Source organism: Notamacropus eugenii, chromosome 6 (genome assembly GCF_028372415.1).
Source record: "Notamacropus eugenii isolate mMacEug1 chromosome 6, mMacEug1.pri_v2, whole genome shotgun sequence".
NCBI lineage: Eukaryota > Metazoa > Chordata > Mammalia > Diprotodontia > Macropodidae > Notamacropus > Notamacropus eugenii.
This window is the reverse complement of record NC_092877.1, coordinates 206497909-206524961: the sequence shown is the minus strand read 5'-3', so window position 1 is coordinate 206524961 and position 27053 is coordinate 206497909. Positions and strand designations below refer to the sequence as shown.

Here is a 27053-nt window from a genome sequence, read left to right as displayed (position 1 = left end):
CTACAAAAAAGGTAGGTTGGTGTAATGTATAAAGAGCTGACCTCAAAATCAGGAAGTATTAGGTTCAAATCCCAGTCCTTGACATATACTGGCAAAATAAATAAATAAATTTTAATATAAATTTAAATATATATATATATACACACACACATATATAGTATAATACCTGTCAAAGGCAGAACTCTAAAGTGCTCTCAAACTAGATTAAAACATAAAATTATGTAATTAAATATAACTGACATAGTAAGTTCTTAAAAGATCCTCGTTCCTTTCCTCAACCTTCCCTCTTTACCTATAAAATTCTAAAAAAACAAACCAAAAAATTCATCAAAAACAAAACCCTAGAGGAAGCTCTCCCTGCTCACTGGATTTCCCTCTTTGGGATTTTATGGTAAGAATCCCTTTTGTGATCTGCATCAATGAAGAGATTTTTCCAATTGATAAAACTCACAGATACATTTAAAGTGTCCAAGTAGTGAAAATAAAGTCCCTAATACCCTCAAAGGATTATTCACATATTTTAATTATCACTCTGTGGTAATTTTCCTTGCATTTGAAAAGAAAATATAACAAAAAACATCAACTGGAAGCGATCAAAGATCTTGCACAAGAATAGGTTGTTCCCCTTCTAGACTGAGCCAAAAGGCACAGTGAATTATAAGCCTTCTGAGTCTCTCCCCACCCCCCGCTAAGAGATTCAGCCCCAATGTGGCCCTAATGAGCAGCTAAGGTGTGTTTTGAAGGCTGCTCCAAATTTCATCTGCCCCACTGAAACTCGCGAGAGTAGCTTTCTGCATCTTGCTAGGTTGTCTGAGATACTTGCCCTTGGAGTAGGTACTCCTTCAGTTTTAAGGCATGGTTTCCAAAAGACCCCATACCAAAAATACAATTGTCTTATCTGGGCATAAGGATAACTGAATGTTAGCAGTCATCACCACGGATTTCATTATAGAGTTTGCAAGTGATAGTTCAGAGAACAGGGGCCTGAATGATTTATGCATTTCAGAACATTTTGGGGAGGAGAAAGATTTAGTTTTTTGGTGTTTTTTTGTTTGTTTTTTTTTAAAGGAGCAAGCCTGGATGGTGGGTTGCCCTAGTGAGGAAATACTAGACATTCAAGAGACATAGAGTGAGAAAAGACACTTCAGAAGAAAACTTCTTTAGCTTTGGATGCAGATAAGTGGTATAGTGAATGGAGTGCCAGGCCTGAAAGCAGGAAGACATCTTCCAGAGTTCAAATCTGGTCTCAGACACTTATTTAGCTGTGCGACCACAGATAAGTCACTTAACTCTATTTGCCTCAGCTTCCTCATCTGCAAAATGAGCTGGAGAAATGGCAAATTACCCTAGTATCTTTGCCCCCAACACCTCAAAGGGGTCATAAAGAGTTGGCCATGACTGAAATGACTATAGACATGACTGAGCTGTGTGACCCCAGGGAAGTCACTTAAATTCCATCTGCCTCAGTGTCCTCAAATGTAAGATGGGGGTCATAATAGCAGCACGTACCTCCCTGGATTGTTGTGAAGGTCAAATGAGGTCATATTTGTAAAGTGCTCAGCACCATGCCCAATACATAGTAGGTACTTAATAACTACTTGTTTCCTTCCTTTACAACATAAGCTAAAATAAAGCACTCTCAGAATATTCCCTCCTTCCATCTTACCTTCCAGTTTTAGAAGTGATCTCAAGTGAAAGAGGGATTAGGCTTACTCTGCTCAGCAACTTGGAACAATGGGTGGAAGTTCTGAAGAGGCAAAACTATATTTAATGTATGGGAAATTGTTCTAATAATTAAAATTATCCACAGGTGGAACAGATGGCATTGGGATAATAGGGAGATCTTTGAGGAAAGGCTCGATGACTATTCCTAGATATATTGCAGAGGTATAGATACAACTTATAGAAATGTTGTGGAAGTATCTTGATCACGTATTATATGTATTGCACTTGGATGTTCTTTGAGGACCCTTCCGACTCACCAATATCAACACTCAGCTCAAATCTCACTTTAGTGATATCCAAGGCAACCATGATAGTAATCTTAGTCAGGGGGCTGTCTGTTCTGAAAAAGACATCTAATCATATACCTCTAAACAAGGAAAAGGATGGCATGGCATTGCTTCAATATTGAGAAAACTAAGCAGGCAACAAACTTTTCCTTGAGTTACTAAATAATAATTTACATTTTTATGGTACTTTATTATTAAGTAGCTATTTCAAATTTTCCAGTTTTATAAGAGCCCAGGTCTGAGACTCAGGGACTTACCCAAAGTCACATAGCTAAGAAATGATAAGGGTCTAAATTCAAACTTAGGTCTTCTGGGTTTTTCATGTCACTTCTGTTTCTTCCTTCCATCTAAGGAAGGAAGTACTTCCCATCAAGGCTCAAGAACCTACTCCTCTTACATATCAAATATACTGAGTAACTCCTCAAGATCTATTTCTGGAAGTGAGAGCACTGAAATTCAATAACTAACCCCATTGGGAGTAGGACAGACATAGTTACAGCATCCCTAGAGCCCTGTGATCTGGGAAAATACCCTGAACTCCTGTACTCCTGGCAATGAATTAAGGAGAAGAAAATAGCAGTGAATTTGGATTCAGGGAAAGGAAATTCAAGTTCTGGCTCTATTTAGTATCCTTGTAGTAAATAGGGACCTGAATAAGCCTTTTAATCTCTCTGGGAATTGTTTGTCTCTCCTGTAAAACGAAGAACTCAGATAAGATCATCTTTAAAGTCCTAGTTCTAAACTCTCTAATCCAAATAAGAAATATTTATGTCTAAATAAAATAAGTTTAATTCAACCAACTTTTACTAGCACCTATTATGTGCCAATCATTGGAGGTAGAAAGATGAAGAAAGGCATAGTGACTGTTCTCAAGGACTTATAGTCTAAAAGGATGGATATAACACACATATATGTAAATACAAGCCAGAATGTGAGAAGGGTCAAAGAGAAATCTAAATAAAGTGATCCAAAAAAAAAAAATGATGAAGAGATAGTTTTTTCGTATGAGAGGATCAGGGAAAGCTTCCTACAGGAAATAGGTTGTACCTGAAGTGGACATTTTAAAGAAGAGACTTTCAACAGACAGTTTGAGGTGGGAGAAGATTCCATTTATGGGGCATGTGACCTAGGCAAAAATCACAGAGGCAAGGAAATGTCAGATAAGATGGGACAACATCTAATAGTCTGGTTTGGATGGGAAATAGAGTTCTTTAAGGGAACAATGGGAAAAGCCAGATTGGTACAGTGGAAAGAACTCTAGAGTCAACCTGCTTACTACCTGGTGATCTTGGGCATATCACTTGACTTCCCTGTGACTCAGTTTCTTCATCTGTAAAAAGAAGGAGTTTTCCTAGATGGTCTTTAAAGTTTGTTCTGTTTTAGAGCTATGGTTCTATGACTTATAAGACTGGAAAAATAGACTGAAATCAGATTGTGGAGACCCTTAAATATCAGGCTAAGGAGTTTTTATTTTATCCCACAGGCAACAGGGAACCACTGGAGGTTTTTTTAATGAGAAAGAAGCATAGTCAAACCTGTGCCACAGGAAAAGGTTTTTCTTTTTGCTTTTTTGGGTGTGTGCTGGTGAGGGAATGGGGAGAGAGCTGTGTTAAAGATGAATTAAAAAGCATGAGCAGAACAACGGTATGATCAGTCCTATCAATCTCCTTTATTATCACGCAGGCAAAAATGATCAGATCACCAGGTGGTGCAGTGGTTAGAGTCACGGGCCTGAAGTCAGAAAGATGCATCTTCCTGAATTCAAATCTGGCCTTGGACACTTTACTAGCTGGGTGACCTGGGCAGGTTACTTCATCCTGTTTGCCTTAGTTTCCTCATCTGTAAAATGAGCTGGAGAAGGAAATAGCAAACCACTCCACTATCTTTGCCAAGAAAACTCCAAATGGGGTCATGAAGAGTCAGAATGACTGAAACAAATGAAAAATAACAAATCCTGCTACCATTGGTGCTCCTTAGGCTACTCCTTTTGTGACCTGATTTCTCCTCTTTCATCATCAGATATTTATTTCACATGTGTAAAAATCGGAGGAGCTGGTGGTGGGGAAGGGGTAAGTGGGAGAGTAAGGAAGAAGCATGAATTATGATCTGCCTCAGTCAAACTCCCAGGAATAAGGCTCATTCTTGAACTTCCCTAGGAAGAAGTCCTGACTATAGCACATTGAAACACTAACAACCTGGTGGGGAGAGACCTTACTTAAAGGAATTGCCATTTGGAATGACCTTCAACAGACATATTTTTGGTAGCCTGAAGAGTCTTAAATTTAAAGCTAAGCCTGTCAAGTGAGAAATTAAAGCCTTATATGTGCCAAGTGGAGAATACATGTTTTGTCAAGGTGACAACATTTGTGGAGAGAAAAGACTTCTCTACCTAAATGTAGTTGAAATGTAGATATACTTCTGGGGAAATGCAGTTTGGAATATGCAAATTATCAGATGCCCCAAGGCCTGTTGGGTTAAATTTTTATCTCAAATGTTTGATACCAGAGATCATATTTTCCATAGCTCATAAAACTTCATTCTTTAGAAGCCAGGTTTTACATTAACCAAGAATATAAAGATTTTCTTCTTTTAAAGAAACAGATTTCCTTTAAAAAAAAACAACCCAGTGTTCCTATTCAATTCAATGAACACTTATAAATCACCTACTATGTGTGTCAAGAACATTGTGCTCAGCACCAGGTAGAAAAAGGGAAAGACAAGAACAGTTCCTGTCCTCTAGAAACACATATTAAACACTAACACCTACGCAAGTAAATAAATGGACAAAGTAAATACAAAAAATTTGGAAGAGAAGGGATGGAGATGCTAATCACTGACAGGATCAGGAAAGGTCTAAGGAAGCGGAACTTTAGCCTTGGATACAGCTAGTGACCCCACTGGGTAGAGTTAAGGAGAGAGAGCATCCAGATTTGAAGAGGGGAGGTGGAAATAAGAGGGTATTAAAAGAGAGCAGAGATAGACCATCATGGTGAGGCCCAACAAGTGGAGTGATTGGAAGTAATATGGAATCATTTGGAAAAGCTGTGTTGGAGCCATATTGAAGGCAGCTTTAAATCCCAAACAGAAGAGTCTGTATTTTATTCCAAAAGTAATCCTCTTTTCTTTTACTATCTCGATTCCTTAATACACATGAGTTAAGAATTCAGTCCAAAAATCTTTCAGTCAATGTCTTCCTTGCTCAGACGTCCTTTATCATGGGTGAGGGTGATCTTGTTCTCCTTGCCTGTGCTCTTATCCACAGCAGAAACATTGAGGATGCCATTTGCATCGATGTCAAATGTTACTTCAATCTGAGAAACACCTCTGGGTGCTGGGGGGATTCCTGTGAGCTCAAATTTGCCAACGGGGTTGTTATCCTTCGTCATTGCCCTCTCACCTTCGTAAACCTGAATAAGCACACCAGGCTGGTTGTCGGAATAGGTGGTAAATGTCTGTGCCTGCTTTCGGGGGATGGTGGTATTACGTTTGATCAGAACAGTCATAACTCCACCAGCAGTTTCAAGTCCAAGGGAAAGATGAGTCACATCCAACAGTAGCAAGTCTTGCACATTCTCAGATTTATCTCCAGGCAAAATGGCAGCCTGGACAGCTGCACCATAAGCAACAGCCTCATCAGGATTGATACTCTTTTTGAGCTGCTTGCCACTGAAGAAGCTCTGCAGAAGCTTCTGGATTTGGGGGATTCAAGTGGAACCATGCACCAGGATGATGTCATGAATCTGTGATTTTTCTAGTATGGCATCTCTTAAGGCCTTTTCTACAGGATCCAGTGTGCCACAGAAGAGATGAGAATTCAGTTCTTTGAAATAGGCTAGGGTGATTGATGTACAGAAGTTGATACCTTCATAGAGGGAGTCAATCTCACTATTGGCCTGGGTACTAGAAGAGAGGATACGTTTTGCATGTTCATAAGCGGTGTGAAGATGGCAAATAGCCCTCTTGTTCTCACTGATGTCCTTCTTGTGCTCTTGCTTGAACTTGGCAATGAAATGGTTGATCATTTGGTTGCCAAAGTCCTCCCCACTCAGGTGGGTGTCCCCAGCTGTGGACTTGACCTCAAAGATGCCATCTTCAATGGTAAGAATGTAGACATCAAAAGTACCAACTCCGAGGTCAAAGATCAACACATTTCTCTTGGCACCAACCCTTTTGTCCAAGCCATAAGCAATAGTAGCAGCTGTTGGCTCATTGATGATTCAGAGCACATTGAGACCAGTGATGGTTCCAGCATCTTTGGTGGCCTGACATTGGGAATTGTTGAAATAGGCTGGTAGTATGACTACGGCATTTGTGACAGTCTTCCCAAGGTAAGCTTCAGCAATTTCTTTCATCTTGCTCAAGACCATAGAAGATACTTCTTCTAGATAGAAACTTTTGGTCTCCCCTTTGTACTCCACTTGGATCTTAGACTGCCTGTGTCATTCACCACCATAAAAGGCCAGTGCTTCATATCTGACTGTACAATTGCATCATCAAATCTATGACCAATCAGATGTTTGGCATCAAAAACTGTGTTGGTAGGGCTCGTTGCAACTTGATTCTCTGCAGCATCACTGATTAAATGTTCTGTGTTGGTGAAGATGACATAGCTTGGGGTGGTCCTATTTCACTGGCCATTAGCAATGATCTCCACTTTCTCATGTGGGAAGACTCCCACATAGGAGTAAGTGGTGTCAAGATCAATGCCAACTGCAGGTCCCTTTGACATGGTTGCTGGGAAGTTGGGGGTCCTGGCTCCACTTTCTCCACTGTGAGGAAAGAAGGGCTGCTGCTATGCTGAGGAGCCCTTCATGTCCCCTTTTGTAAAAAGGGCAGAAAATTATTGACCTATAGAACAGCAGCAAGAAGCATGAAAACCTTGGAAATCCCTTAATTTAAGCAACCCCAATTTGTCAGTTTGTTCATTTGTACTCATTACCCTATTTAAGGTGAAAATTATGCTACAACAAAACAGAAGATACAGTAAGTTTTAAGAAGGAAATAAGACATGGTCTCTGTTCTTGAGACATTCTAATTTTAGCTCAGACATGAGAATATTTATAAATATGACATAAATTATAAATATAACATAAAAAACAAGTACATTGCCAAGATATGAACAGTATAAAATTATGCAGTAATAGGAGAAAGCTAAGGTTTATCAGTTAACAAACAAACCAACCGTAATGTGTCTTGCCCCCTTCTCCCTGTACTGCTCCCTTTCTAACTGCTTCCCCAGACACGGGAGCGATAGTGAGTATGGTGTACGGCATTATCAGAATTCTGATGAGGAAGCTAAGAAACTGCTCACTCTTCCAAACTCAAAAGCACAGACAAAATGGCTTTTCATTCAAAGACTCTGTAGTCAGTTCAATCCAAAAATATTCCAAAAAGAAACAAAAGGAGGGGGGAAGGGCAATCTTTAGGCATGTTATTCAATGAGTGATCCGTGTGTCCCTGTAGTAACATGAATGACATTTTCTTCTATTCAGGGGCAGGGAGAGAGGCATGAATGTTGGCTTGACCCTAGGTATGGAGTGACACTGGCGTGTCAAGTTGCAGCACAACGTTTGAGAACTGTGTTGCCTAAAACACACAGATCCCCACCTTGCAGTGATTCAGACAGCCATCACAGCCTCTGTGTGGCCCACATTTTCCAAGGCATTCTTGATTTTGAGAAGAAAAGAGTGTTCTTTTAATGTGGCTTTGCAAATGGAATATCCTTTGTCAGACTCCAGTGGTCCAGGTTTTGGTTTGGTAAATATGGTGAATGTAACTATGGGTGACCACACAACGTAATGAGAAAAAAAATGGCCTGAGAATGAAGAGGCGCAAGCTCCAGGCCTGGTTCTATCAAGGACTCTCTGTAGCCTTGAGAAGATGATAAATACCACCAATGAGGATGATAATAATAATAACTGACATTTATATGGTGCTTTAAATTTTGCAAATTACTTAATATATGCTATCTCGTTTGATCACTTTACCTTCTTGGTCGTGATTTTCTCATCTAAAATATTAGGGAATAAGACTAGATAATTTTTAAGGTCTCTTTCAGTTCTAAGTCTTGTGATCTGTTCACCCTTTCTTGTGAAACTACCATATATGTACTTATATTGGATATAGAGGAGAGGCAACCTGGCAATAATAGATATTGGACTGACTTAAGAGTCAAGAAGGTCCAGGTTCAAGTGTATTCTCTGACCTCTACATACTCTCAGCAGGTCATTTAACCTCTCAGGAGCTCACAGAAGGGCTTGTGATCTTAATCAGTGGAGCAAATTTCTTACCTTAATGAAATCAGTAAAAGAAAAGATATTTCACACGGTAATTTTCTTCCTAGAGAAGACTATATATCCTGACTTTTGGTATGGAAAGAAAGTTGTTCTTCAGTCATGTCCAACTCTTTGTGACCCCATTTGGGGTTTCCTTAGCAAAGATACTGGAATGGTTTGACATTTCCTTCTCCAGTTCATTTTTACAGATGAGGAAACTGAGGCAAATAGGGTTAAAAGACTTGCCCAGGGCCACACAGCTAGTGTTTTTGGGTAGATGTGAAGTCAGTTCCTTCTTACTGCAAGCTCCAGCACTCTATCTACTGCATCACCTAGCTGCCCATGGAAAGAAAAACTGGAATTTTTTTCTCCCTTTGATCTGAACTTAGGATTTTGGCAATATTGGGAAATCTCAGATAAGGAAACTGTCCCCTACTGATGTAAATCTGGAACTTCTCTGCAGCTTATAGTGTTAGAGTTGTCTGGAGTACTGTCAAATTAAGTAATTTACCCAGTGTGGGTATGTACCAGTATGTGTCCATGGTTAGATGTCAATCCAGGCCTTTTTGACTCTGAAGACAACTCTCTATCCAGTATCCTATACTGCTTCTCAGCTGACTGGAAAACATGTTCAGAAATCTGACAGGTGGCTTATTTTAGTGTCAAATAGCTAATGAATTTATTAGCTCTAACCTGTTCTAATGTCTCCAGTACAATGGAAAGAACATGGGGACTTGTGGGTCAGAGTATTCAAACTCAATTCTGACATCTGCCACTTATTAGCTATGTAAGTTTGGGCAAGTCACTTAACCACAAAACTGGAGATAATAAAACTCCTTGTGTACCTTACGGGGATGTTGTAAGAACCAAGCAAAATATTGCATCTAAAAGTAAACTGCAAAGTACTATGCAAATAGAAGAGGCTGTTACTGTTATTGATAGGTTATCCTTCAAGATTTCAAGAAAAGAAAACTTATTTTTGTTCCCTTGAAACAATTTGTCATTTGCTGATGCAGCAGGAAATTGGTAGTGGGGATAATTGACATGCATACATGTAATATAGATGCTCTGAAAAAAAAATGGGATTTCAGCTCTGGTAGTCAAGACTATCTACAAGTATCTATTAGAAAGGAATTTTTCCCAAGTCTCATTTCTAAAAAAAAAAAAACATTGTTCCAAGACAGACAGAGAGAACATTTAGAATATATTTGGCTAACCCATTAGAATTCCTCAGTCTCATTCCCTCTCATATGAAAACCAATTTAAGAAATGCTCCATTCTCTAACTCAAAACAAAGATTGGCTCCTGATTACAGTTACATAAAGATGTCTTGGGAGAAAGAAAAAATCAATCCCCATACCATCTGGCGTGCAAAACGCACAAACCAGAATAAAAACTGTGTGCGCGTCAATCACACTGTTCTCACAGTAGAGAGTTAATTCATTAGCACCCTAACAGTTTTATGAGTCAATTATAACGCAGCTGTATGGCTATGTGAAAAGCACTCTTACTGTTTCTGGCTCAGAATATAGCAAGTTAAGTTTTCCTTTAGTTCAAAAATATAGTGGGAAGTTCCTAAAATACAGCGAGACATACACATGATTTACATTTGTCTAGAAGACTTTCTTTATGAAATATAGCATGTGTTAGGATATTATATAATACGTACGGCAAGGAATACAGGGTGTCTCCAAAGACTTGGTGCAGTTTTAAGCTTATTAAGAGAAGTTTTAACCTTATTAAACTTAAAACTACACTAAGGCTTTGGGGACATCCTGTATGGATTTTAAGCACTGGTTCTTTGTAGACAGTCCATTATGCCCTCTCCCTTCAAAAAATAGGGGAGGGAGGATTTTGAAGCTTAGGAAGTGTTTACTGCAGCTAATTAATTCAGATTTTCCCTTAAAACTTTTTAAATTTTTAAATTTTTTTTTTTTTTACATTTTCACCACTTCACCCTAGAAAAGTAGGAAGATTTTATGGATATAAGGTTGGATAGCTGGAGTTTAGATGTCTAACCTTGAATTTTTTTCTACCTGTGATCTTGGGTAACTCCCTGGTGACTTGGTTTTCCCCACCTAAGCAGGGGGAAAACAGAGGGCCCCTCCTTCACAAGATGGTGGTAAAAGTGAATGAACTAATGGGGAACTGTGCTTCTAGATCCGTAGATAAGAAGGAATTATGTAGATACATATAATAATTACAATCACAATGATATTCACTATCATGGTTAGTACTTTGCCATTTAGTGCCCCAATTCTTAAAGCTTTCACACTCTTAGTCATAAAAGGCTGTAAATCAATAGTACTTTAGTTTTTTTTTTCCCTTCAATAATTTCAAATGCGATCTCTGTCAGGTTTAAGATCTTGCTGGAAGCTGAAAAAGGTAATTTCTCGATTGGCTTCACTTGGCAAAACTGTGCTCTGCAGTGCTTCTATCGAGACAGGAGCCAGCATAGAAAGGAGGCATTTCCTTCCTTCTCTGACAATCAGCATCACAGGTGAAGTTGGCAAGAAGGAAGCATGTTAGCAACCTGCTGGCTCCTGACTAGGAAGGGGGAAGGGGAGGGGCGGTGCTCAGCTATGGTTTTCAAGGTTATCTGCCAGACTCCTTTGTTTGGCTTGTTGGGTGATGAAGCATTAAAATAGACAGGAACACTTAACCCAAGCTCCACAACTGAGTAGGCAGGTGCAGGACAACTGGGGGAGAGAGAACGCTATCACAGAGTGGAGGATCTTTGCCACTCTTCCAAAGACATGAATGTAAAAGGATGGGAGACAAAAAAATTCTCCCCAAGTTTTAGAGAAGTGAATTATCAAATGTATCCAGGCCAAATTTCTCTTCCAGCATCACCTTTTCATTGGCACCCACTATAAATACTTTGTTTATTTCACACTAATAGCTACAGGAGATTTTTCTAAAAAGTAGTCAGTGACCTAGGATACTGACTTTCCACTGGGCTAAAGACATATTTACAGACAGTCAGTCCTTTATGTGTGTGACATCTTCCATCTCAAATCCAAAGAACTTCCATTTATTTTATTTATGGGTATTCTATATGTCCAAAAATTGTGACTATAATCATCACATATTAATTATTACGGTAGATAGAGTGCTGAATTTGGAGTAAGGATAGAGCTGAGTTAAAATCCTGCCTCAAGGACTGACTAGCCGTTTGTCCTTGAGTAATTCACATAAACTCTCTTACTCATAATTTCCCCACCTGTAAAATGGGGATAGTAATGACATTTATCTCACAGGATTGTTGTGAGGATCAAAAAATTATATATGTATATATATATATATATGCACGTGTATATTTATACAAATACCTATGTGTGTAACATGTGGCCATGCATATATGTAATATGTATGTACGTACTATGGATATATTGCTTTGCAAACTTTAAAACACTATATAAACAGTAGCTTTTTGTGGTGGCCAAGAATTGGACATTGAGGAGATGCTCATCAATCGCAGAGTGGCTGAATGAGATGTTAATGTGGTGGAATACTATTGTGCTATAAGGAACAACAAGCAAGGAAAAACCAAGACACGTAAACTGATGCCAAGTGAAATGAGCAGAGCCAGGAGAACACTGTACAGAGTAACAGAAACATTGATCATCTGTGAATGACTTAGCTATTTTCTATAATACAATGATGCAAGACAATTCCAAAGAAATCATGAGGAAAAATGGTCTTCACATCCAAAGAGCTGTTGAAGTCTGAATGTAGATCAGACTACTGTGCCATTTTCACTTTGTGTGTGTGTGTGTGTGTGTGTGTGTATTTTTCCTTTTGGTCTGTTTCTTCTTTCACAACATGACTAATATGGAAATAATGTTTTACATGGTTGCACATTTATAACCTACATCAAACTGCTTACTGTCTTAGGGAGAGGGGACATGAGGGAAGAAGGGAGAAAATTTGGAACTCAAAATTTTTAAAATTTACATGTAATTGGAAAAAATAAAATTCCATTAAAACACTAGATAAATGCTAGCAGTAATTGTTATTATTACTATTGCTATGACTGAAGGATACAAAAAATATGAAGTTTACAGTCCTTTCCCTCAAGGAACTTCAAATATAATTGACAAAATAAGATATATTGTTTTTAAAATATAAGAAAGTATAGAGTAAGTGCCAAATGAGTGGTATAGATAATAACAGCCTTAGGAGTTCAGAAAAGGGAGAAATCATGTTGGGATGAAGAGGAGAGAATCTGAACTGGGCCCTGAAAGATAGGTTTGGGTTTGTCTAAGAAGAGAAGGGAAGGCATTTGAAAAAGGAGAATGGAGTGATTAATAAAACAAAAATGGAAAAGTTTATTCAAAGGAAAAATGAGTAGACCAGCCTGGTTGAGGCATACTACATTCTTTATAGTATGTGAAAGGGATGCAGTGATGTTCTGGAGTACTTCCTAACTATGAGGATGAAATTACAAAGGACAACTGCGATACCCTGACAAAGAAACCGATTTCCCTTCTCTTGTCAAAGACTGAATACTGGATAGAACAGATTTGGCACATCTTCTGTGCAAGGGCAATGATGATGATGACGACGATGATGATGACACAAATTCAACTTTTTCAATGGGTTAAAATGAATTTTGATTTATTTCTTATAAGGTTATGAGATTTAGAGATGGAAGAGATTTTATTGCTCACTTAAACTAGATCCCTCATTTTACAGGTAAGGAAATGAAGCACTAGAGAGACAAGATGAATTATTCAAGGTCACACAATTGTGAAGTGGCTCAGCTAGGATTTGAACCCAGGCTGCCTGACTTCAAATTTAATGCTCTTTCCACTATGTCATACTTCCTCTTCCCAGTGATGTGGTCAGACTTTACAGTTTCACCCAAACAAAGTGAAAGAAAAGAAGACAGGGGGACCCACTTTCTTCTCGTCTGGGTCGTACAGGCCCTGTTCTCCTTCAAAACAAAAGTGGCTTTTGTTAAAGGACAAACTTTAAGTCAGCAGATTAACTCCCCAGACAGAAATCAGGATGACTCATCAGACACCACAAACTGGAATGTTAGAAAGTAAAACGAAACACCCAAAATCTGACAAGCTTGGGAAAAGCCACATTGTGGTAGGAACTGCTGAGATTTTTTGCAGCCATAATCCAGAAAGTCTTCCCTCTGACACATTCTGGCCATATGACCTTCAGGGCGCCAGACAGCTCTCTGAGATTATAAATATACAAGGGATCTGCATGGTTTCCTTCTACAATGTAATCACAGGTACAGAGGAAAATAAATAATAATAGGGGATAAGATTTCTTTGAAGCAGAGAACTCCTGTGAGGAAACTCTCTCCACCTGTGCATTTTAGCACTTTCCTTGAAATTAAGTCTTGGAATTGCCTAGAGCTTCAAGGTTGCATGATTTGTCCAGGGACATGCAGTAAATATATACCAATGATGGAAAATGAACTCGGGTCTTTCTGGCTCCTAGACTGACTCTCATTATCGCATGAAGATGATGATGAAATATCCACAGTATACCTTAAGAACAAAAAAAAAACAAAGCTTAGCATTTGCATTCCCACTGCCAAAGCAGATCCTTCTCCCCACTTTTTTAATGACTGAAGGGACAGAAAACCCTTTCCCACATCCCTGCTTTTTGTACTTCCAGTTAAGTCTTGACCAACCAGCTGCCTACTAAGCTAACGAGACACAGAGTGCAGGTCTTACCTAAAATTTAATTGTAGACCTAGACAGATCTATATCTATACCCTCAGAAATGGGTAGGGCTTAGCGAATTTAATTTCTTATTTTCCTCCTTAGATCCCCAAGGGGCCACAAAAATGTAAGGATAAGCCATAAAGAAACAGCTTCCTAGAAATAAGGCAAAACCTACTTCTAGGAAGACCATGGGCAACCCTTTGTAGAAGCTTCTCATTTCTTCAAAGGCAGTGGTCAAGGCAGGGAATAAGAGGATAACAACATGCCAGTCAGAAGAAAGTCTGTTTCCAGAACAAAACAGCCAGAAGGAGAGGGGGAAGAGAGGAGAGAATCTCTTGTTTTTATGTCTGAATCAATCAATCAACAAACACTTATTAATGTTCTGCTAGGCTCTAAGCTCTGTATTTTCTTTCAATCCAAATAGTTGAATGACAGAAAAAGAGGGACTGTCAGTTTAGATGGCACCTGTGAAATCAAGCAACAACTGTTTTAAAGTTCAGTTTAGGGGTGGAAAGGTGGGAATGCAGTGGAGAAAGGCAAGTATATTTTAGGTTTCTAATGTGCACTGAATTCTGGGAAAGATATATAAAGATTCCATAGAAAGTCTTTCCCCAAGAGACCTTGCTCTGAAAATTCTAGTATTTTTATCTTCAGAAAAAATAAGTGGCTAACTTCTTGAACCAGGAAATTGCCTAATGAGGTTCCAGAACTAGGTAAACTGATCAGATAAGAAACTCAGCAACTCTAAATTCCAGAGTTTGACTCATCACTACCATACTTCATGACTGTGAGTTATAAGCCTCTCCTTCATTCTTCACTTCCTGTGCCTCCAAACTCTAGATTACGCTGTCAGCCTAAATGAGGCTGTGAGCGAAGCAATGTAGAATAGCGGAATTAGTACTGGTCGTGAAGGCAGAATTAGTTGTATGAATGGAAGATTATTGTGCTGTAAGAGAGGATGGTTTTAGAAATACCTGGGAAGACCTGTATGAATTAATGAAAAGAGAACTGAGCAGAACCAGGGCAAAGCACACAGAAACAATAATATTATAAAGATAACCCATTTAGTAATTCTGATCAATACAATAATCCACCACAATTCCAAAGGTCTCATGCAAACACCTTTGGCAAGCATCTCCATATCTTATACCTTGCCTAATGTTAATGATTGGAGTGCTGAACAAGATATTCCTTGTTAGGGTTTTCCAGAAATCTTGATAATTTTGATGTAGGGATGGGAGATTCCTTGTCTGCAGAGAGTCTGTAAGGTGGCATTTTGGTCTGTCAAATATTTTTAAAACCAATAAACAAACATCTTGTGTTCTCACATATTTCAGTTGATGGTGGTAATAAATGTGGAATATCTCATCTATTTCCATCTAAAACCTTCATCTAAGGTGCCCTTGAAGCATGTAAAAGTTATATTCACTTAAATTGTATGTAGATGGGAAAATAGGCATGTAAATCGAAGATATAAATGTTCTCTTGGTAACCTTGCTCAGTACTAACAAGCTCTCAGATGGAAGAATATTGGTATCAGAAAGAGAAAACATCATCAAATGGGGAATTTACAGCACATGAATGTAATGGAATATTACATTCTGCTATAAGAAATAACAGATTAACTCAGAAAAGCATGGAAAGACTTATATCAACTGCTACAAAGTGAAGTCGGAGAACCAATATGCATAATGACTGCAGTGATGTAAATGGAAAAAAAAGGAAGTATAAAACAATGTTATCTAAACGTTGTGAAACTGGAAAGCCCTAGCTGGCTCCAAAGAAGAGATATAAGCAAGAAATATTGCTCTTTTCTAGACATGGCAGTTCACAGCTGTGAAACACTATACATGTCATTAGCTTTTTTATTTTTAGTGTGATGATTGGTTTTGCTGATTTTTTTTCCTCTCCTCTTCTCCTCCTCCTCCTCTTCTTCTTTTCTTTTTTCTTTTTTCTTTTTTTGGCTAAAAGGGTTAGTTCTCTGGTTGAGAGAGAAGGAAACATATATGGTGGGAAATTCAGGAAATTCAAGAAATCAATATAATATTTTTAAGTGGTTTTTTATTTCAGGGAGAAATTTGGGGTCATTGAAAGGACTTGAGAATTTCTCAAAGGCAATCTTGCCCACTCTCCTTCTCCTATTCAACCTATTCAATTTTGTCCCTAAGTCACTATCCATTTGCAGTATCTGTCCAAGAGATATCAATTGATAGAAAACCACTATGGTAGGGGTTCTTGACCTATTTTGTGCCATGGACTCCTTTGATAGTCTGATCAAGCCTCTGGACCTCTTCTCAGAATAATGTCTTTAAATGCATAAAATACAATACACAGGAAATCAATGATACCGAAATACATACACACACACTCAAAATTTGCAGGCCAGAGGTTACCCATCTAATTATATATAATAGTTGGGGCATTAAGGATTCTTTATCCATTTGAATTTTCCTGCATGAATTCCAAATTCTTTTGAGGACTATTAATATAATGGTATTTGATGCAAGAGGTAGAATGTCATCCACAAATAGGATCATCTGAAGGATGTCGCTATAATCCAAGATCATACTGCTAATCAATGAGAGAAGAGAAACCAGAACTCGGTCTTCTGATCCCAAGTGGCTAGCTCTTTTTACTACAGTATGCCTGTTCATTAACTCATTGCACAGGTAATAGAGATCTAGGTTCAAAATCATTTTAGAAGTGCTGTGTACTTTTTTCAAATTTGTTAATTTACTTGTTTTCAGTTTTTAATATTCCCTTCCATAAGTTTTAAATTTTCTCCCCTTCTCTCCCCCCCTCCCCTCTCCAAGACAGCAGCAATCTTAGATGGTCTCTACAAATACATTCCTATTAAATATATTTATACACCAGTCATGTTACATAGAAGAATTATAACAAATGGAAGAAACCATGAGTTTTTCTCAAAACAAAACAAAAAAGAAAATAGTCTGCTTCACTCTGCATTCTGATTCCATAGTTCTTTCTCTGGATGTGGATGGCATTTTGTCTCATGAGTCCTTTGGAAATGTTTTAGGTCCTTGCATTGCTGAGAAGGGCTGAATCTATCAAAATCAGTCCTAGCACACTGTGGTTGTCACTGTGTATAATGTTCTTCTAACTCTGCTCTCTTCCCTCTGCAACAGTTCATATAAGTTTTTCCAGATTTTCCCAAAGTCCACCTGCTCATCATTTCTTATAGCATAATAGTATTCCATTATATTCATATACCACAACTTGTTAATCCATTTCCCAATTAAAAGGCATCCCTTCGATTTCCAGTTCTTGACCACCACAAAAAGAACTGCTATAAATATTTTTGTACATGTGGGTCTTTTTCCCATCTTTATGATCTCCTTGGGATACAGCCCTAGAAGCAATATTGCTGGGTCAAAGCGTATGTACATTTTTATAGCCCTTTGGACATAGTTCCAAATTGTTCTCCAGAATGGTTGGATCAGCTCACTGGTCCACCAATAATAAATTAATGTTCCAACTTTCCCACATCTTCTCCAACATTTATTTTCCTCATTTGTCACGTTAGCCAATCTGATAGGTGTGATGTGGTAGCTCAGAGTTGTTTTGATTTGCATCTCTCTAATCAACAGTGATTTAGAGCATTTTTCATATGACTATAGATAGCTTTAATTTCTTCAAGAGGTACTGTGAATTTTAAGAAATCTTAATGCTGAATCTTTCACTGTTTCCTACTTTGATACCCCACCATGAAGTAGAGGTTCTTAAAGACTTGGTGAGGGAAGTGAAAGCTCTGGAAGGGTCTTCCAACCAAAAGAGAAAGGCGTCAAGTACAGTTCTGATTTTTTTTTTAATGGTGTCTTTGTTGTTTGAAGATCAATCCAGGTAAGTTCAAAAAGCCTCATCAATAGAAAGTTAGTGATACAGTAAGGCACTTGTTTTTTTCAAGGATCAGCAATTTAACCAATTTGATCTTAATTTAGCTGCAAATGGAAACGGAGGGAGGTGATTTTCATTGACCGAGGGAGTATTCACATGGATGAAATCTGAAATTCCTTGAATTAGCAAAAGATTAAATGCCATATAATATAATGAAAATGTACAATCTGGTATCTCATTTGTTAGAGGACTGGGAGGAAGAGCCATATGGCCTGGAGATCTCCTTCAATCTCCTGCCATGCATAAACCAGGCAAAGGAACAGCAGTACTGTCTGTGAAGAACACCTGGCATTCGGTATAGGTCTGGCTTTGAAACTTAGGGGGAATTATCTAAAAGAAGCTCATATTTTTTTTAAAAAAGCAAGCAAATGTTTTGATCCTCTACAATTGAGGAAAGTGTGGGCTTCTCAAAAATGTGACTTTTCTCTTTTTTCCCCTCACCCTCAACCAGAAGCTGCATACTTTTAGCTCTTCCGTAAGTGGACATGAGTCTTTTTTTCCTCTGGATTTTGTGGCAAATACTTCTGGTAATCCATGAAAATCAAGTTCTTCAGATACTTCTGGAGAGTCCCTTTCATCTGATGATATCAGAGCTTTGGGAATGTTTATCTTGTTCATCGTGGCCACTCTGCTGGAAGTAGGCAGGTGGCAAAAATTTCTAATCACGCTTTAGAAGCAAAAATCCAAGTATACAGAAAGCTTAACAGTAGCCCAAGGTCGAAGAATAAGTCAGGGGCAGTATTCCCTTACAGAAAGGGTGAATGAATTCATCCTCTGCTGATGTCACACCAATGAGTGGGTCAGACGTGTTACTGTCACTTTCAAAAGGGTAGTACTTTTATTTAGCAAAATCAAATCAGACACACTTTGTAAATATCTAGTATTTGCAAATACTCAGCATCATATGGGTTTTTCCTTTTCATCATATTGCAAGATAAGGATTTTCTCCAGTCTTCTGGCATGCTTCTTCAGGATGTTCATTGTTATAACATAGTCACAATCTACTCCCCAGTTTGGTGATTTGGGTTTATTTTTTAGCTAATTAAGTTGATTTAAAACTCTTTCTAGTCTTCCAAGATTAAAGGTACTTCATATGTGTCATACCAACTAAAGACAATAATTATTTGAGGTTTATCATTAATGTGTACTTTTCACTTAGCCATGTGGAGGGAGGGAGAGAGAGGGAAAAAGAGAGGGAGAGACAGACAGAGACAGAAATAGAGAAACAGAGAGAGCCAAACACAGAGAGACACAGAGAAAGAGAGAAAGAGAGAGAGAGAAAGAGAGAGAGACAGAGAGAGAGAGATGCTCCCAGAATATTAATTGAGGGGGCAGGCAGGCAGGCTGGCAGACAGCTTATCAGGGTCCAACTAGCTCAAGGTAAAAAGGCTGTTATGGCTGCTACCCTGAATGACATAGCAGGTTTCCAGTGACAGGGAGCCCCAGAGCTGTTTTTAGACTTTACAGAAGCAGCATATCCTTTATAACTGTTTGCTACTGTATTGTGTACCAGCAAGGCCACAAGTGATTAAAAATGGGAGGAACAGTTTCAACATCTTTCCCTCAGAATCCCACAACAGAGGCAGGAAGCTAGATTCACTGGCATGTTTTTTTGTTTTTGAGTTTTGCTTTCTTTTCCTTTCTCCTCTTTATTATGATGGCTTAGGGGCATAGGGCCAAAAGCCTGCAGTGTAGAATAACTAACAGTATGTGGTTGTTATATTTCAAGGGGCAGAATCTGATTCATGGCATAGTTGGATCTATGTAATAATGAGCCATGTTCTAATGACTTCCTGCTGCATAAATCCTGCTTTCAAAGGAATCAGTGCCAAGCTCTTACACTGAACTAAGGGAAATAAAGTCCCTTTTCTGCTAGGATTTATAAGACCTTGTCTGTATCTTTTCCCTTATCACCTTCTGTTTATGTCTTAACATTATACTGAAATGAAAAGCAAATGCCATCATGTAGTGAAAAGAGCTCTGAGAGACCTGAGTGTGAGTCCTCATTCAGCTGCTAATTGGCTCTGTGACCTTCAGCAAATTGCTTAACCCTTTGGATCTTTGGTTTCCTCACCTGTGAGAGGCAGCTAGTCACAGCTGTCTGGGAAATAAAAAGGGAGTACAGTGTCCTGGACAGAGTGTACTTGGAATCAGGATGGCTTGGGTTCAAATTTCACCTCTGACATTTACTAGTTACTTAGCCTTTCTATGGATCTCAGTTTCTTCATCTGCAGTATGGGGGTGGGAATAAGGGGGATGGTGTTGAATTAGATGATCTCTGAGTTCCCCTCCAGCTCAAAATCCATAATTCCATTATCCTAAAGTAAGCTTCTCTGGCAAAACAAAATAAAACAAAACAAAAAAAAGCTAACAAACGAAAAAAAAAAACTTGTAAAATGGAAAAAAATATTTTTAATTAAAAAATGTTTTTGACTTATCAATATCACTCATATTACTGGACCTATATACCCCAAAAGAGATCAAAGGAAAAAAAAGGAGAATCTAAATGCAGAAAAATATTTACAGCAGTTCTTTTTGTGAAGATAATGAAGTGAAACTAAAGGTGTGCCATTTATTGGAATCATGTTCTTTTTGCTACCTCTACTTCATAGGACTGTTGTAAATGAAAGTACTTTTTGAGTATGAGCATTATTATTGCTATTATGACAGAACATTCTTTTGTGGAGTGTTCCAAATTCCAGAGGTAAAGAACTCCAGAATTCGTAAGGTACCACAATGCACAACAATGCTACCTATGGTTTTAGTCAAGGATTCCTATCTTGCTGCTATAGACATAACTAATGAGCGTCACCAGTACGTGCAGGTAACAGGTGCTACCATCTGTGAAACACTTGGTGAACTTTGCACACACACACTGGGACACGTATCCCTTAGCATGCTGATAGCTACCTTTTCCCCTTTTCTATCTGCAGAACTGGGAAGGGAAGGAGGAGGAGTAACCGGGTAGTAGAAGGAAAAGTACAGGAGAAGTGCTGCCAAGAAAATTACAGTATCAGCTCCATACTTAAGATGTGGGTCATGCCTAATTCTCCACCAGAAAGGCAGATTAAAATGCTTCATTTCTGTCCTATCTGGAATGAACATTTCAAACAATGAGATGTTTTGCATTTCCTCAATAATTAAACTGTACCATCTACTATGTGGTACCAGAGTCAGTTTTGTCCTCTTTTAGGATATCTCTAAGTCATCTCAGAGATTTAATGCAGCCTGTGTTGGAGGTAGCAAGGTCCCTCCAAATGCCAAGGCACTACTAGATAGGTATGTGTGTGTGTGAATTATGTGGGACAAGCAGTAACTTTGATAGAGTTTCATTTTATGATAGCAACAGGTGTACATTAAACTGGATGCCTGACCTTGACTAGATGAAAGTATTTTGAGTTGATTGTCCCATCTTTTTCTAGTTGAAGGTTGAATTACTCACCTTACACACATTTCATTGCTTTCTTTTGTTATATTAAATCTGTAGTTTTGAAGAATGGATATTATTTCTCCAAGGAAATATACAAAAGTTGTAGTTCTTAAAGAGTATTTGTCAATAACTATTAGAGTTATTGTTGTAGCTTACATTGTGACAAAATGAATAGTAATAATGATGATATGACAGCTCAAACCTGTCTCATGTTTGACAGTTCCCAAAATACTTTCCTTGAAACAAGCTTGGGGAATGTCAATAATACAAGCATTACTATCCCCACGGGGAGATGTTAGGTTCAGAGAGGTTAAATAACTTGCATAAGAAGCAGCTAGGTCACTATTGATAAAGTGCGTAGAGGACTGGACTTGAAGTCAGGAATATCCAAGTTCAAATCCAGCCTTAGATATTTAGTAGTTATATGGCCCCTGAAAAGTCTCTTAATCTCTGTCTCAAGTTCCAATAGGGATAGGGATAATAATGGCACCTATTTCATAGAGTTGTTGTAAGGATAAAATGAATTAACATTTGTAACTTGTTTTATCAAACCAAAGGCACCGTATAAATGCTAGCTAATTCAGTTAGTAGCAGAAGCAGGGCTTAAACCCAGGTCTCCTGGCAAATGCCCATTTTCATATTTAAATGTAAAATTCACTGCAGATTGGGCAGAGCCAAAATCGTTAAACAGAGACAGGGACTCACTTGAAGTCTTCCGAATTCTCCTCCAAACAATGTTACGATAAAGCCTCAAATCAAATTCTGGAGTGCAGGACCAACAAATGGTATAGGGAAAATCACAAGGGAATAGAGATGCTGTTCTCAGTTTCAGGACAGAAAGAAGCACTAGTGCTTATGGCTGCAGGAGAGCAGAGGACCTGATTACAGTTCCAAAATCAAGAGAAGCTCCAGTGGGGAAGAAGGTCTTTTCCTGGGTTAAGACCAGAGCACAGGCCAGGAGAGCCAGGAGACTGCACCATTCCCCTTAGGTCATACTACCTTGGAAGCACCAAAAAATTTATAGATCCCCAGAACCAGCTCCAAAGACAGCAGCATGAAAAGCATGAAGTTTGGCAGAGCTCAACTTTAACATAAAGTTAAAAGTCAAGAAATATCAAAATGAGAAAACCTTGTCTTAGAAAAAGACATCGAACAACCTATAAATGAGCTCCCTAAGAAAAAATACCCAGGACGAGATGGATTCACAAGTGAATTCTACCAAACATTTAAATAACAATTAATTCCAATGCTATTTAAACTATTTGGGAAAATAGGCAAAGGAGTCCTACCAAATTCCTTTTACAACACAAATATGGTGCTAATGCCTACAGTAGAAAAAGTCAAAACAGAGAAAGGAAACTATAGAGCAATTTCCCTAATTAATATTGATGCAAAAATTTTAGGTTACAGCAATATATCACAAAGATCATAGCAGGTGGAATTTATAGCAGGAATGCAGGGCTGGTTCAATATTAGGAAAACTATCAGCATAATTGACCATATTAATAACCAAACCAACAGAAATCATGATTATCTCAATAGATGCAGAAAAAGCTTTTGGAAAAATAAAACACTCATTCCTATTAAAAACACCAGAAGCACAGGAATAAATGGGGCTTTCCTGAAAAATGATAAGTAATACCTACCTAAAGCCATCAGCAATCATTATCTGTAATGGTGATAAGCTAGAAGCTTTTACAGTGCAATCAGTTGTGAAGCAAGGGTGCCCATTATTGCAATTATTACTCAATATTGTACTAGAAATGCTAGCTATAGCAATAAGAGAAGAAAACGAAGTCAAAGGAATTAGAATAGGCAACGAAGAAACCAAACTATCACCCTTTGCAGGTAATATGATGGTATACTTAGAGAATTCAAGAGAATCAACTAAAAAACTAACTGAAATATTTAACAACTTGAACAAAGTTGCAGGCTATAAAATAAACCCACATACATTGTCAGAATTTCTATATATTACCAACAAAATTCAGCAGCAAGAGACAGAAAGAGAAATTACTTTGAAAATAACTGTTGACAATATAAAATACATGAAAATCTACTTGCTAAGACAAACACAGAATTACAAATTTTAAATGGAACACAATTAAAAAACACTTTTCACACAAATAAAGTCAGACCTAAACAATTAAAAAGTATTAATTGCTCATGGATGGCCAAGTCAATATAATAAAAAGTGACAATACTTCCTAAATTAATCTACTTCTTCAGTGCCATATCAATCAAACTACCTTTATAGAGCTAGAAAAAATGTTAACAAAATTCATCTGGAAAAGCAAAAGGTCAAGAATATCAAGGGAATCAATGGGAAAAATGTGAAGGAAGACAACCTAGACATACCAGGTCTCAAACTGTATTACAAAGCAGTAATCATCAAAACAATTTGGTACTGGCTAAGAAACAGAATGGTGAATCAGTGGAATAAACTAGTGACACAATACATAGTAGGAAAGGACCATAGAATGTTATATTGATAAATGCAAAGGTCCAAACTTTTGGGACAAAAACTCACTATTGACAAATATTGCTGGGAAATTTGGAAAGCACTGTGGCAGAAACTAGGTATAGTCTGACACCTCACACTGTATACGAAAATATGGTCAGAATGGACACATGATTCAGACATAAAAGTTGACATCATAAGCAAATTAGAGGAATGTGAAAATTTTATCTGTCAGATCAATGAATAAAGGAAGAATTTTTCACCAAACAAGAGACAGAGAACATTACGAGATGTAAAATGGATAGTAGCTCTTTTTGTGGTGGCAAAGTGAGAATTGAAAGGATGACCATCAGCTGATCAAGTTATGATATTTGATTGTGAGGTAATATTATTGTACCATAAGAAATGACTAGTAGGATACTTTCAGAAAAACCTGGGAAGACTTATATGGATTGATGCAAAGTGAATTAAGCAGAACCAAGAGAATATTGTACACAGTAATAACAATATCGTATGATGATCAACTGTGAATAACTTAGTTATTTCCAACAATACAGTGATCCAAGACAATTCTGAAGGACTTGTGATGAAAAATACTAATCTACCTTCAGAGGAAGAACTAATGGAGTCAAAGTATACTTTTTAAACTTTATTTTTCTTATCTTTTTTTGTATTTTTCTTTTGCCACAAGACTAATATGGAAATCTATTTTATATGACTTTACATGTATAAGCTATATAATACTGCTTGCCTTCTCAAGGGGGGATAAGGGGAAAGAGGGAGAGAATTTGGAACTCAAAATTTTCAAAAGCAAATGTTAAAATTTTTTACAGGTAATTGAGAATAAAATAACATGTTCTTGTTAAGTTGTTTCAGTTATATCCAACTCTTCATGATCCCATTTGAGGTTTTCTTGGCAAAGATCCTGGCGTGGTTTGCCATGTCCTTCTCCATCTCATTTTACAGATGGGGAACTGAGACAAACAGGGTTAAGTGACTTTCCCAGAGACACACAGTTAGTAAATGTCTGAGGCCCATATTTGAACTCAGGAAGATGAGTCTTTTGCATTCCAAGCCCTTTGCTCTATCCCCTGAGCTAACTAATTGCTCTTAAAATAGAATAAGGGGGATGATGGTGGAAATAAATTTCATTTCAGATATCATAGCACTTATCCTAGAGAAATACCTTTAGTATGAGAGAAGAATGGTTGTTACTAACACAATTTCAGAGATGTAAAAACTGAGGTATAGGGGGATGGTTACCTAACAGCAAAAGGAAATCAATATTCAGATTAAAAAACAGAACTTGGCTCTTCTAGTTTCCACCGCAGGGAATTCTCTTTTTTTCTTCTTCCTTCTATTTTTAACTGAAAATGATGAAGAGGTATTATAATGTGAAGATAAAAGCACAATGTTAAAGTCCTTCATAATTCCCAGTATTTTACTTATAGAAATAAAGTCCGAGGTAGAGGGACTTTGGTGGCAACTACGGGGTGCAGTGTGTAGAATGCTAGACATGGAGTCAAGAAGACTCATCTTCCTGAATTCAGATCCAGCCTCAGATATTTATTCTCTGTGTGGCCCTACATAAGTCATTTTAACCTGTTTGCTTCAATTTCATTATCTGTAAAACGAATAGGAGAAGGAAATGGTGCATCACTCCAGTGTCTGCCAAGGAAACTCCACATGGGGTCACAATGAGTCTGACACAACTGAAAAAAGACCAAACAGCTGAAGTGGGATTTCAGAAGGGCATACAAAAAACAAAAAATCTTTTTTCTGCTGTTTGTAAACTCATTGGATCCACCTTGCAAAATTAATCAAAGAGTTTTTTTTAAGTACCTACTGGGGTGAGAAGGCATTGTGGTAGGACCTGGATGCTAAAAGACTTGGGGGAGCTTAGCTTAGGAGCTGAAATGAACCTTTGAAATCATCCAGTCTAAACCTTTCATCTTCCAGAGGAGAAGAAAGTTACCCAAGGTCATACAGGTAGTAAATATCTGAGACAATGTTTGAACTTAGGTCTCCTTTCTATTATATAGCACTACATCCCATTTGATATAATACTGAATCATTTATTTTGCACATTTTGTTGAGAATTATTAGATTTATAAAATGTTTTAAATATTTTGCTGAAATAGAGGCTATACAAATACCCAGAAGAGTCCAGTTAAAATGAGACCCATTTTTTAAAAATGCTTATCTGTCTTTTGTTGGAGATTACTAAATTTATAGCAAAATGTTCTAAATATTTTGCCGCCTCAGTTTTAGAGACTAGATAAACACACAGAATGGTCCAATTAAAATGAGCCCAATTTAAAAAATATCAATTTTTAAATATATCTTATTTTTATATTTTATATATGTATAGATATTCCAAGTTTGTATGTGCATATAGCTACTCTGGAATGGAAGCTCATGTGAGTATTGTGAAGTAATAGTCAGATATAGAAGAGACACTAATATGTCTAAACGTACATATGACTGGTTATCATTTGCAACTACGAAATGGTGCACAGCATCATTAAAAAACCTAATAAGGTAGAAAGCTGGGATTTTAGTATATCCAAATCTATAGTTTTTGAAAGAAATGTCATCATGTGTTGCATTAGCATAATACTCATGAGAAATCAATTTTTAGGATAAACGAAGGCATTTTTTCTACAAGGGAGTTGGGCAAAGTTAAAAATAGTAACAGCAACGAGGTGGTTAGTATAATGCCTGCTCCATCTGGCAATTTTTCTCAAGGATTTCAGAGAAAGAGCAATATAGCACACAACCTTTGTCTTCATTAAGGGAAACGTCAGGTTGCTGAAGCAGTCCATTAGGTAGGACGAACGTAGACCAATTTAGATCCATTAATTCATTACAAGAACTAAATCTACCTTTGAAAATAAAAATACAAAACTAAAGCAAAACAAATCTGCCCTGCACCCATGTGTTTAGCAGGAGAAAGACAAAGCCTTTCATCTGAAATTTAAATCAGGTTGCATCTAGGACTGAAAATTGCTAGTTAAAGTCCTTACCCATCCTGATAGAATCCCAAATCTCTGCAGAGCCTGGCTGCCTGTCATTTGCTGCTGCTGACAGTCTCTGCTTTTAGACACAATGCATTCCTGGAAACCAGGTCTTCAAGTGTCACAAGGTGCTATTGTCATCTTGGCTCTGTATGTGCTCTTGCATTTATGTGTGTTCAGTGTCAACAGGAGAAAAGGAGCAAGAAGGCATGAACAGCACTCATTAAGAAGTTGAGCGATGAATTTCAAA

At 37.8% G+C, this 27053-nt stretch overlaps 1 protein-coding gene across 3 annotated transcripts in view; it reads right to left on the bottom strand.

Moving 5' to 3' along the window:
• Window positions 1–27053, bottom strand: part of RASA3 (RAS p21 protein activator 3) — a 283743-nt gene that overhangs the window by 72924 nt on the left and 183766 nt on the right. The gene's annotated exons all lie outside the window — the stretch shown is intronic.